This window comes from Syngnathoides biaculeatus, chromosome 5 (genome assembly GCF_019802595.1).
Source record: "Syngnathoides biaculeatus isolate LvHL_M chromosome 5, ASM1980259v1, whole genome shotgun sequence".
Lineage (NCBI taxonomy): Eukaryota > Metazoa > Chordata > Actinopteri > Syngnathiformes > Syngnathidae > Syngnathoides > Syngnathoides biaculeatus.
The window spans coordinates 29884443-29896558 of NC_084644.1; the positions used below are offsets into that span (position 1 = coordinate 29884443).

At 41.3% G+C, this 12116-nt stretch overlaps 1 protein-coding gene and 1 pseudogene across 3 annotated transcripts in view; both read left to right on the forward strand.

Moving 5' to 3' along the window:
- The window catches only part of bcam (basal cell adhesion molecule (Lutheran blood group)), a 94210-nt gene that overhangs the window by 28775 nt on the left and 53319 nt on the right, over positions 1-12116 (forward strand). The gene's annotated exons all lie outside the window — the stretch shown is intronic.
- Positions 7451-7569, forward strand: LOC133501575 (5S ribosomal RNA; annotated as a pseudogene).

Below are 12116 nucleotides of genomic sequence, written 5' to 3' on the forward strand. Positions count from 1 at the left end.
CAGTACAGTATACTGTATGTGTGCAAAATTACTAAGACCGTGTGACAAAAGCCAAGGCCAAGACCGAAGAAATCCCACTATCGCTTGAGCCACTTCTAATGTCCTATCTCTGTCGGGCATCGCCACAACAGCATTCCTGTGGCCCGGAGAGTTTAATCTAGTTAATGGTTAAGCAGCTGTGTTTAACCTCTTCAGTGAGGCTGGTCACTGTTTGACAATGAGATCCTATTGCTTTAACTGGGCCGTGGGGACTTGTGAGACAGGAGTGGAGACATGAATTGATGGAGGAGCACAAGATTCAGAACCGGTGGAGTTGACCATGGAGGTTGTTGGTGAGAAACAGCCAATGTTGGTGTGAAGTGTCTTATGCACACTTCCACCACTGATTTTGCTGTGGTCTTGTTACGTGTGCCATTTTATTTTTTTTTAATCGCCATGTTTTGGTTCAGAACGGATTTTCATTAATATTTGTGGAACGCTGGGGCAATGGAAGAGTGGGCCAAGAAAGAGGATGAAGGCATTTTGGATAAAATTTGACAGTGGGCGCCAACAAATCAGATCCAAGTTTCTTGACATTTCTTAGCATTGCCATATAGGGATGTCTTGGGCCATTTTCCTTAATTTGTTGGAAAATAAATCAAATTGTGGCAGATGCAAGGCTGGCTATCATTCCTGGTTACGGTTGTTGCTGGTCCAAATCAGTATGGTTCGGACTTTGTGGAGATCCTGTTATGTTATGGTACAGTGTGTGTATGTGTGGGAGGGGAGGGTGGGGGGCAATTTTCACCATGATTTGGAGAGGGATGTGACATGGATTATGGTTGGAGCAATGGTTTAGGACATACTGACAACATTCAGGCAGATTCACATCCAATGTGATCCAAATTAGGGCTAGGGCTTCGCGGAAGTCAGAAATTTGAGTTGCCAACCATGACTTCACATCTTTATGCATGGCAAAGGGGGATGTCACCTGAGTGCTGGGGTAGGAGTGGCGCCACAAAAGACAGGTGTCTGTTTTCATGGCGCTCCTGTCATACAGTCAGGCAGCTGCCTCAAGGACATAGCTTGTAGTTTTATTGAGGTTTCTGCTTACAGGGTGTCCCTGTGAAGAAACTATCATGGGACAACTGAAGTTCTCTTTGCTACTTTCAGCTTGTGTGAACTTGACTTTGTGAGGAAAGAGTACATTTTGCATGCGCTGAATGCTAATCCTACACAAGTCTCATCCTGTCCTTTACCCAAGTTGATTCCCTGCTGGTTACATTTCCCCTTGTAATTTTCCGATTTTCCTGACTCATCAATGGGCAGGAAACCTCTCCAACATATATTTTTCAAGTTTATTATCAATATGTGAAACACGAGAAGCTAACAAGAGCTTTCTCTTGCAGATCTTGTTCATGACTTGCCTGCATATGTTGCGGTAAAGAGGCGGCCTCAAGTTTCATTGTTTTGATTCATCACAGGCAGCAAATGACAATGAGGCGGCCACTGCTTTTGTAAGAATATTTAATTGCAAATCAATAGGGTCCAATTGGGTTATAGCTCGATCAGGCTAAACGATTCCCAATTCTGTGTCTGTACTTTGTGCGTCGCAGCAACAGTGAAGGATCGTTATTGTCGGGTTAATCTCAGACTCACAGAGTGGTTAACCAATTTAGCCTGTTGTTGTTAAAGGGGCTAAAGTAATTACGACCTTGCAGTCTTGCCTCGAGTCTTTCTCTCTCTTGTTTTGAAACTTAGTTGACAATTATTTAAATTGAATGATGTCAGTGTTTTGAAGAGCACAGAGGATATTTGGTCTTTTGCTCCTTACTGTTGTTCAGAGAGCACCGACGTCCGAGACAAGCAGTCTGGAGGAGGCACACCCCACTATACATGCACCCGATGCATGCCCAGCCCCTTTTGATCCCTTTCCCCACTCACATCACACGCTTCAAGATTTGTCTCTGTGGACAATGATGAAAGATGTGCCGGCTCTCCCCACGTCAATTAGTGGTCTAGGAGTGTGCGCTTCGCATGGCGTGTGTGTGTCCATTGAAAGCAGTGTGTATTGGTGGTGTATGAGTTTGGTTAATGGCCGGGGCAGAGACGAACACATGTTCAATAATAAGGCCTGACAAAGGAGAACAGGCGGAGCGTGGCATACAGGGAGGATGATGGGCTATTTGTGTTGCTCCTTTTCATCACTGTATGGCCTTTAAATCCAGAACCAAATAATACCTTATTCTTCTTCTTCTAGTGCGCGTGGCCATTTATGTAACTGCAGAGAGGACCAAGCATCTGTAATGGAAATTATTTTCTCTTTTGGTGGAAGGCATTTTATAATGTTTTAATTATTGGCACTTTTCAGAGTACCAGACAACCTGATGGTTTTTTTTTTTTATTCAAAGCTGAATTTGCGATATATTTTTAATGAAAATCTGAAATACATGTTGAATATTCCCATTTATGGTATTTTGTTCTTGCTTTTAATGTATTTGTCCCCGCACCCCCCACCAGTAACTAATATTTGAATATAAAAATGTACATAAACTAAAATAAAATAACGGGTCTGAACTAATCTCAACGTGGCATCCTAAATCAGGAGCTTACAACATCAACCGATAGGTGCTGTTATTTTGGTGAGCAAAACCATTGGTTTGTCTATGACATGACATAATTAGAGTATTAGACCTTTCCGACTGGCCATCTTAAGCTCCGCCCCCCTTAGCTACATTTGCCATGTCCCACAGGCTTCCATAATGGCGACTGAACAGAATAGGTTTGAAGTCGATTTTCTAACGCGTATTCCAGATAATATTGCGGTATGTTTTTTGCTAAATGCGTCAGACTTGTCCAAGAGAGTTCTACAAAGAGGCCTTAACTATTTCACGCAAGGATATGTACACAGAATTAAGATTTTGGATGGAGCAGGACGCAATATCAGAGTTACAGCGAAATGTTGGTGATCAATGCAAAAAAGTTGGACGCCTCACGAACTTCATATTGAAATGCAACAGGATAAAATAGTGGAATTGTACTGCACTTGTAAAGCAGGGTGTGTATTTTTTACTTAGAAAGATCATGAGTAATATCATTGTTGTCTTTATAAGTGAGTTAGGTTTGATTTTCTGCAAGTACATCTAAACAATGGTGATTAACTCAGTCAGTACCGTAGTCACCAGGTGAAAAAGTTTGACTTGGCTTGCAATCGAACCCAGTGCTCATTCTTAAAAGTCTGATGTGAAACAAATAGCCAAATAGACATTTGTCTTGCATGACATCGCGCATTTACGTATCACTAACCCGACTCTTCAGCATAAAACATGACACTTCATTCAGCAGGTCAGTGATACACTAACAAAGTGAAAGTTGTTCTCCTGCAATGTATAAAGCACTGATAATAATGAAATCAAACTCAGAGAAGATACTTCTCCCTCACTTACCTTCGAACAAACAGCCTTGTGTTTGTTGATATTGTCCACACTGAGTTGTACGTGCGCTCTTTCGCAAGCCTAAATCCATCATAGGAATCAACCAGGCCCCTTGTTACCTAGGAGGATATCTTTCATCAGAATTGTATCTTCCCCAAGCGCATCTGAGGACCATTTTCTTCGTAACATTAACTTTTCCAAGTGCACGCTACTGACAACCACCATTGCTTGTGGGACAATATGGCAAGAGGGGCGTGTCAAGGCCGGGGTTAAGACAATGCGGCTATCTGATTGGCTATTATTGTACGAGTGATTGACAGGTCGGAAAGGTCCATTATATGAAAAGGTAATTATAAGGTAGGGTTAGCTTATAGTTAACTCCTGGGAGGTGGACTGTGGTGACTCTTTGGGGTGAGATGCTGATTTTGAGCAATTGAGTTTGAGCGTCTTTTAGATTGGAGGCCACTCTGACGGTGTGAGTTTATTGACTGTTTTGAGTAGTGTAATTGTACAGATTTTTTTTTACCTTTGCTGATTTATCAGCGTTGTTTTCTCAATAACCTGCTGACACACATGCATCAAACTGAACTAAAGAAGAACTCAAGAGCGGTCCGTTTATGTCCTCAAGAGGACTCACCAAGAAAAGGGAGAGACTTGAGCTTAGAAAACAAAACCCTTGTGCTCAAAACCAAGCTTAGAAGTCACAATATGTGTTACATTACCAGTTATTTGACCTCTTCTTTTTCATAGTCAAGTTCTAGCCAGAGTTACATATGATTTGAAAACAGTCCAGGCCGTGTGCACTGTGTTTTCATACATTTTTTAGTGGGGTACCTGAACAAGGCCACATTGTTAAGACATTCCTTCAGGCTGTCGGAATTCAGGTATTAATAGTGAACGCGCGCACGCGTACATGCGCACGCACGCAGAGCAGACGAGGACAACGGAATGAGAAGGAGGCAGAGGGCGACAATGCATCTGCACTCTCCCGTTGGAAAACATTTCACCTTAAGTCTGAGCCTGTCATGTGCAACAAGTGATTCCATTCAACTGCACTAACACCACTGTGTGTGTTCATGCCTTTGCCGTGTGTGTGGGCATCCATCACTTGGAGTTAATCAGTGCATGTGAAAGTTACTAAGATTTAAGCGAGGTTATGAATAGGTGTGTGCACGTGTGCGAGTACCATTGGCGATTACACTAAGCATGGCGTTGGCCCCACATTTCTTCTACCTTTTTTTTCCCTCTCTTTTCCACCATCATTATCCTCAATACATTGATTAGTTCTCACCCTGGTTGCATTGTGTGGTATATGTCTTGCCAGTTGGGGGAGGTGTGCCATCCAAGCTGTCGCAGTTAGACCTTGTGCCTCCTTGGCAGAGAACTCGGACTCCTGCATCCTCTTCTGAAAAGCCCCGCACCCACACAATACCGAACCGCACGCCTGGGCCCATCTGTTTGTTTACGTATCCGAGGGCGGTTCAGGGTACTTGGCATGAAGGTGCGGTTGTAATCTTCAAATCGTATAGATTTGGCAAAATAAGTCCAATTTTGTGGAACTTGTTTGAAGACTGTAATGCAGGGGTGTGAAACCGTTTTCCCATATGGGTGCATTTGACATTTTTCTAGGACCATATCAAATTTATAAACGTATATGATACGATATGGTTGTATATAAAACTGTTCCTCTCATGTTTGTGAAGGGCTTTGCTGTGCAAAGGCACTCTTAAAATTTATTTATTTCTTTTATTATTCTTTGGTGAAATAAATTTCCATTTGAGGACTTTCCTATCCTAATGGGGTCAACATATTTTGCAGGTATGTTCAGCCTGGTAAATATACATTATATTGGGGTCATGAATGTGTCTGAGTGATGGCCAGTATGGCCTGAAATCCTATCACGGTACGGTGTTTGAAATGCTAAACCAAATCAATATTCTATACTCAATTTATAGTAGCTACCTCATCTATATATTATATATATTACAGCCATTTTCTCCAACTGCTGCAAATATGAAAACGATCACTTTCTGTAGGTCTCTCATCGATCCTTCTTTAAGGGACTTTTGTCCATTTGCCACCAAATTTAAAATACACCTACATGAATGTTGGCAGGTATGGTGGTCAGGAGCAGACCTACAAAGAAGTCTCTCCAACTCATACCCGAAAAAAGATACAGGTAGTCTGCCGTGCTGGTTTGAAGCGGCCAGTTCCGAGTGATTTGTAGGGCTCTCTAAATCTGGGACTTATTCTAGAAACTTGTATTCTTCTGTCAGATTTCTACCAATTTTAAACCACGTATTCCAGACTAAGGGGTAAGGCTCCATTGGAAAGAACATTAGTTTTCATCACAGCATGACAGCCGAGCATAGCGGCGAAGTTTGACAACTCGGAAAACACGAAAGTCAAAAAACTGCACTCCACAAGGTCAAAGCACGACCAGACGTCTTGTGTTATGAAAGTTCTGCCCTTGATTCATATGCAACCCCTTCTGGGACAATGTCTGTGTGCTCACCAAACATGCTGTGTTGTTTGGCAAAACAAGCTGTAGGTTTAGTTGAAGATTGTTAAAGTGATGAAAGCCCACGTAATCAGTAGATTGCCAAGCTGTTGACCTTCAGAGGGGGTGGCCAGTGACTCCTCTACAAATATTAGATGCTTTCCAAATGATAGGCAGATTGTAGAAACAAGCGCCCATATCAGACTAAACCAGGTCGGGCATAAACACACTGAGGAGGCTTGCGTTTGCATGCAAACTGAATTATCAGATAAATACAGAAGTTGCGCTGTCACACGTTTGTTCGAGGATGTTGTAGTCGGTCGTATGAGTTGCTTACAATTCAAATGTGGCTCTGCACATAGTTAAAAATACAAAGTGCGTATTCTTGAGGCATTTGTGACTCTCAAAATACCTCAGAGGGTTAAATTGAACTTTTTTCTTTTTCTTTGATTGTTTATGTTGTCCCTAGCATTGACTGCATTTCTATATCATATTTAATGTGGTCAACTTAATTTTACACTTGCATGTTAATGTTAGATATTGGTGCTGTTTAAGAAATGCCTTAAAATGCCAAAAGATATTCCCAAATTCTAGGGGGGGGCATTACTGTATTCCAATACCCACAAAACCTAATACAACCCTAGAGTTTCCACTGTGTTATAACCGACTGAATCAAACAAGAAATATATTTTATCGTACACAGAGAGTGGCAAATTCACAATGTCAATAAAAAACAATAATATTGGAAACCCCTAAAGGAAGATGAATCAGTATGCCGGACACGAGGTAGTTGGCAAATGCAACAAAGCAGCAGGAATGCGAAGCTGATATCACTCTTTGCTCAGCTGCTCCTGCTCCTATCATCATATGGTGGAGAGCTTTGGAAACTACACCATGCAAGTCAATCATGCCAAAGGGAGAAATGAATGAAAATAAAAATTGTACTTATAAAACTGCGGATAAAAATGGAATATGATCGTGTGGTTTTGTCATGTACTTTTTAAAAAGGGGGGGGCATGTAATAAACAATAACAATGTCCCGACCAATGCACTTTTTGGTTGTGTTGTGTATGGGTCCATATGTGACAGCGTTATGAATGGCCCAAACAGTTGGTGGGATTTAGCCCTCACTGTTTTTGTCTGTGTGATGAAGGGTGATCCCATCTGGGTGCGAGTTCATTAATCGAAGACTCTTTTGTCTCAATCTATCCTCTCTGGTGCGTGGCCCAGTACTCAATCTCATGTAAGCTCACTGATTTTTTTAATCAATGAGGAACTCGTCTGACACATTTCAGAATCTTGTCAAGTGTTTCCAGAAGAGTGGACTATTATGTAGTTTTTGTCCATATCATGTCTGTGTGTGTTTGTGGCGGTATGGCTGCCTTACCAAAAGGCACCACTGCACTTTTGTCTAAAATCTGTATATTGTTAGCCTATTTATTTTTGTAATGCCTGAATACTCTTAAGAGCAACTTCCTATTTTCATTGATTTACATTTCCAATAACTGTCCCAATATTTTTGCCTATATATCCGGTATGTTACAGCCATGCTACCTTGAGAATACCAGATCTCGTCAGATCTGGGAAGCTAAGCGGGTTTGGCCCTGGTTAGTACTTCGATGGGAGACCACCTGGGAATACCAGGTGCTGTAAGCTTCTCTCCCCAGCTAGATGCAGAGGGGTTACGTCAGGAAGGGCATCCGGCGTAAAAAAAACTGTGCCAAACAAATATGCGTTCATCTAAGATGACACGCTGTGGTGACCCCTAACGGGACAAGCCGAAAGGAAAAGAAGATTTTGTATCTGGAGTTCCTCAGGGAACTGGTCAAAGGCCATTTACATTTTATGACTAAATTCACCTTCTATATCCAAACCGCAACCCCACATTTTCTTCCATTTCCACTTTATATAGGGGTCCCCCGACTTCGTATTTGAATCATCTCCCTCCCATCGTCTCTCCATTACAGACGACTACAATCATGAAACATTTCAGAGCATCACTGACTGACAGCCGCCACATCTCCTGTCCGACAACCCTTCGAATACCCTGACCCCTTTAACATTCTTCTGTTCACAGTAGTTCTCAACTCATCGTGCATTCGACAGCATCCCCTTCCTTCGGATGCCCGCCCCACTTCACTAAACAAACCGTCCCTCGCTTTACTTCGCAGACCACTTCCACCAACAATGACAAGCTTTTGTGGCTGCATCTCACCATAAATGTCAAAATGTGCCCCAGGGCACCCAATTTAAAAGTGGAATGTGTGTAATTCTAACCTCTACATTTTCAAACGCGCTGTGTTCTCTGACATTTCCTGGCTTACGCTTTTGTGACATTCATAAGAGAGGAGGGGGGACGAGAACATAGGTGGCTCACATCAACGATATGACAGCAATGTATTAAGAAAAAAGAATAACCCTCTTGCTGTCACTTGTTTTTTAAGCAAACCGCCAATATTTGGAGACTGTTATTCTGAATGAATGCCGCTCAGTTAAGTGCAGATCCAAGCATTATTCCCTGAAAAATTAAACGTTCAAAGAATGACTTGAAAAATTGAAATGAAAATATCCCAGAATCAGTTTTTTTTTTTGTGCTACTTATCACTAAAATCACTAAACATTAATACAACTCTCCCATCCTATTAAACGTCCCATATTTTCTCAAAGTAACTTTAACTAGTATTTGGGACGTAAGGTCTCTATCGTGGCTGCGTAAACGTGAAATATAGATTAAAATTGTCCACGCATTCTTGAGCTCCAGACGTTTTTCTGTCGAGAGACCTGAAATCAGGTTATTAAAAGCTCTCAAGCTTATATATGTCACAAGTAAAGATCTCTGTCAACCTCTCCTCCCCCAAGCCAGCACTGTTAACATGAGAAACACTTGTGCTCTCACAAGTAGATGCTACCAATCAGAGGAAGGGGGGCACTGTGAGCCAAATATGGACGAAGCGAATACAAAACTGTGCCAAACAGAAGTGTTTGTCAGATTTATTTACCGTAATTTCCGGCCTATATGCCACGACTTTTTTCACATGCTTTCAACCCTGCGGTTTATGCGGTGATGCGGCTAATTTGTCCATTTTTTTCTAATAGCCGGAAGGGGCCACCCGAGCGGAAAAAGTAAGAGTGAGACCGGTGGAATATATGTGCCGAGGAAGTGAGTTTTACCGGTCCGGCCCTGTAAGCACTTCGCTAGCGTGTTACTGCCATGTCTCAGTGATTTTTACCGGTATATTATTTTTAAACCGGCCCTGTTAGCGCGGCACTAGCGCTACCGATAACACAACTCTAGCATTAGCCTTAGTGCAGCGGCGCTAGCGTTAGCACGGCGGCACTCGCTGTGATATGACTCTGTGCACCGTCTTTATAAATAGCTCATGTTTCAATGTGGGTTTCAATGTAGGCACTTGCGGCTTTTACACAGCTGCGGCATATGTATGTACCAAATGGTATTTCCTTTACAAATGTACTGAGTGAGGCTTATGACCAGGTGTGCTCTGTAGGCCGGGAGTTACGGTATATTTTTTAAATTGACACTTTTATACTAAGTCCATTTTAGAAAGTCACACTGTGGAAGTCTTAATAGCCAAAATATGGGACCTTCAAAAAATATATATATGTAAAAGTAAGCCCAAGGTGACATCACATCATATAAGCTACCATTGATCCTTGTACTTGTATACACCGCTGTCTACACTAGTTGTTTTTGATTCAAAGTTAAACAGTTGAGTCAGGTGTTGTTTCAGTAGATTCAGCGCAGCGTAGTGTTTGAAGGCAGAAATAATTGCTTCATCTTTCAACATTTTGTAGCCTCTTATCACGTTGTTTGGAATCTTTTTGTAAACAATATAAATCGTCAAATGTATCAACATTTTATAACTCCCTTCTCTGTGGTGCATCACATTTACAGGCCATATTGGTATGTAGGCTTTCATTTGTAAAGTGCTTTTAAACCACCGTCTCCTCATTCACCTATTGATGACACAGCATAAGGAGACACTGGGGGACCACTATCTTGCTGAAGGATACTCAGACCAAGGACTGAACCTGCAACCTACGCTACCGCCTGAGCCAAAATATTCATTTTCACTTTATCAGGATTTTGTTATTCCTGGTTCAGTCCTTCACTCCTCCAAGTTTCTTGGAGTGGAGTTTCTGCTCTTGTACTTTCCACTTAATCCTACTAACGAATAAAACGCTGCTGAAAATAAAGAGTAACCTCCTCGGCGGAGGTAGTGTCGGACGCCAATTTTGAGCTTTTGAGGTTCTGACCTCATTGACGCGAGGTCTCCAAACTTACAACAGCTTTCATCTTTCTCCTTTTCCTTTTCTGTCTCCCACAATCACTTTCTGATGGAACATCACGCACAATATAACACAAGCGGTTATATTTTACCCATATACCTTAAATGTCACGTGCAATATAACACAAGATGTTTTTTATGTCTCTCCTTTTTTTTGTATTTGGGTTTCAAGTTGTCAAGATCATATAGGACTTTTGTTTGAGACATTGGCCACAAAAAAGCTGATGCATCTTTGCGTGATTAAAATGGTTTCTACTCTGCCAGATAACCTCTTTTTGACCCCACCCATCTTTCTTCACCTTCATACCAAAGCCTTCCTCCTTCACCCTCCCTGCTTTCATTTGCTCAAGATGTCTGGCAATGATGGAGAATGAGGGAAAAGGGGGAGGAGGGGGGTGATAGTGCCAGGGTAGTCAAGGCGCTGATGATTCACCGTCAACACCCCTGGCAAACATTTTTAAAGTCGCTTCCTTTCTTTTACCTCTCACCTTATATATATATATATATATATATATATATATATATACATATTTATATAAAAAAACTATTTATACAATTGAAACAACAACCTACACACAAAAAATTCTTCTAAATTTAAAAAAAATATGACATTTCCAAATCTAATAAAACTGTCACACAATTCGATGGACATCAAATTAAGCACATAAGTTTGTCTTATATTTCCTCAATATCTCAATCACCATTATTTTTAAATCTTTCTGCACAAGCCAAACCACTGTCCTATTTAGCAGGGTAATTCTGCTCAAGTCTGTTCTGAACTTCCCGTAATATAGACATCAGCAGTTCCGGTTCAGAGATGATGTACAAATATCAACAATGGGCAAAATTAAATGAAAGAAATGTCCATCTGTCAATTGCTGTTGAAAAAAAAATATCAAACCAACTTTTATCTGATACTGTACATGTTGGGAACTTATTTCCATTCTTTTCCTGACCTGTGTCAAACATCCAAGTGCTCTTTAAAAAAAAAAAAAATAATAAAATTCTGAAATTGGCAAACCTGTAAAGGAGCACCAATGGTTGGAGGATCAAAAGAGGACCAAAGCACACAGAGGGAGGATGTCCGCGTATCACTTGAATAACGGAATGCGAAAAAGGCTTACAAGGGTGAGGGATTTAGCAGGCCTTTATTAGTAGAGTGTCTTGATGTAAAAATACCTACCGTATCTACTTCTTTTTGCTACTTTCCGGCAAGAGCAATGTTGTTCGCCCAGTAATATGTATAGTAAAACTGGATGCATTATTCTGCTCAATACAGAACTAGCTTGGCAACAGGATTTTTGTCCATTCAGAGCAATATTCTCCACTTCTATTAAAAGTACTAAAATCTTTTCGGAGAAAAAAATCAGTTCAATATAGTTTTATAATAGTAATTCATTATTATGGACGGAATGGTGGATGATTGGCTAGAGCGTCTGCCTCACAGTTCTGAGGATCAAGGTTCAAATCCATTGCCAATAATAATCATAATACATTTCAAGTGAACTTAGCCTGTCCTTATTCTGAATAGGTTCATGTCTTTGGTGCGTTCAAAATCTCATTATTAGCTTTGCAGTCCATTATTTCTCATGGAAATGGACAGATCTTAACACTGGAACTAATTTGTTTACTAAACGCCTCATGACAGTGCATGGGTTTTTACTGACAGTTACCGACAAGTCGAGACTTCAGAATGGCACACGTGTCATTCAATATGGGTCACATCTTGTCGAAGATCTCGTGGGAAGCGGAAGCAAATGGAGGAAGTGGTGGGACCAGTTGGTTTCGCCGCCGCCGCTTCTTCTGTTTCCGACGCAGCCGCCATTTATCTATGCAATCTGCATCAGCCATCAACCTAAAGGCGAGGCCGCGTGCAGGTCCAGACTCATCATTGTT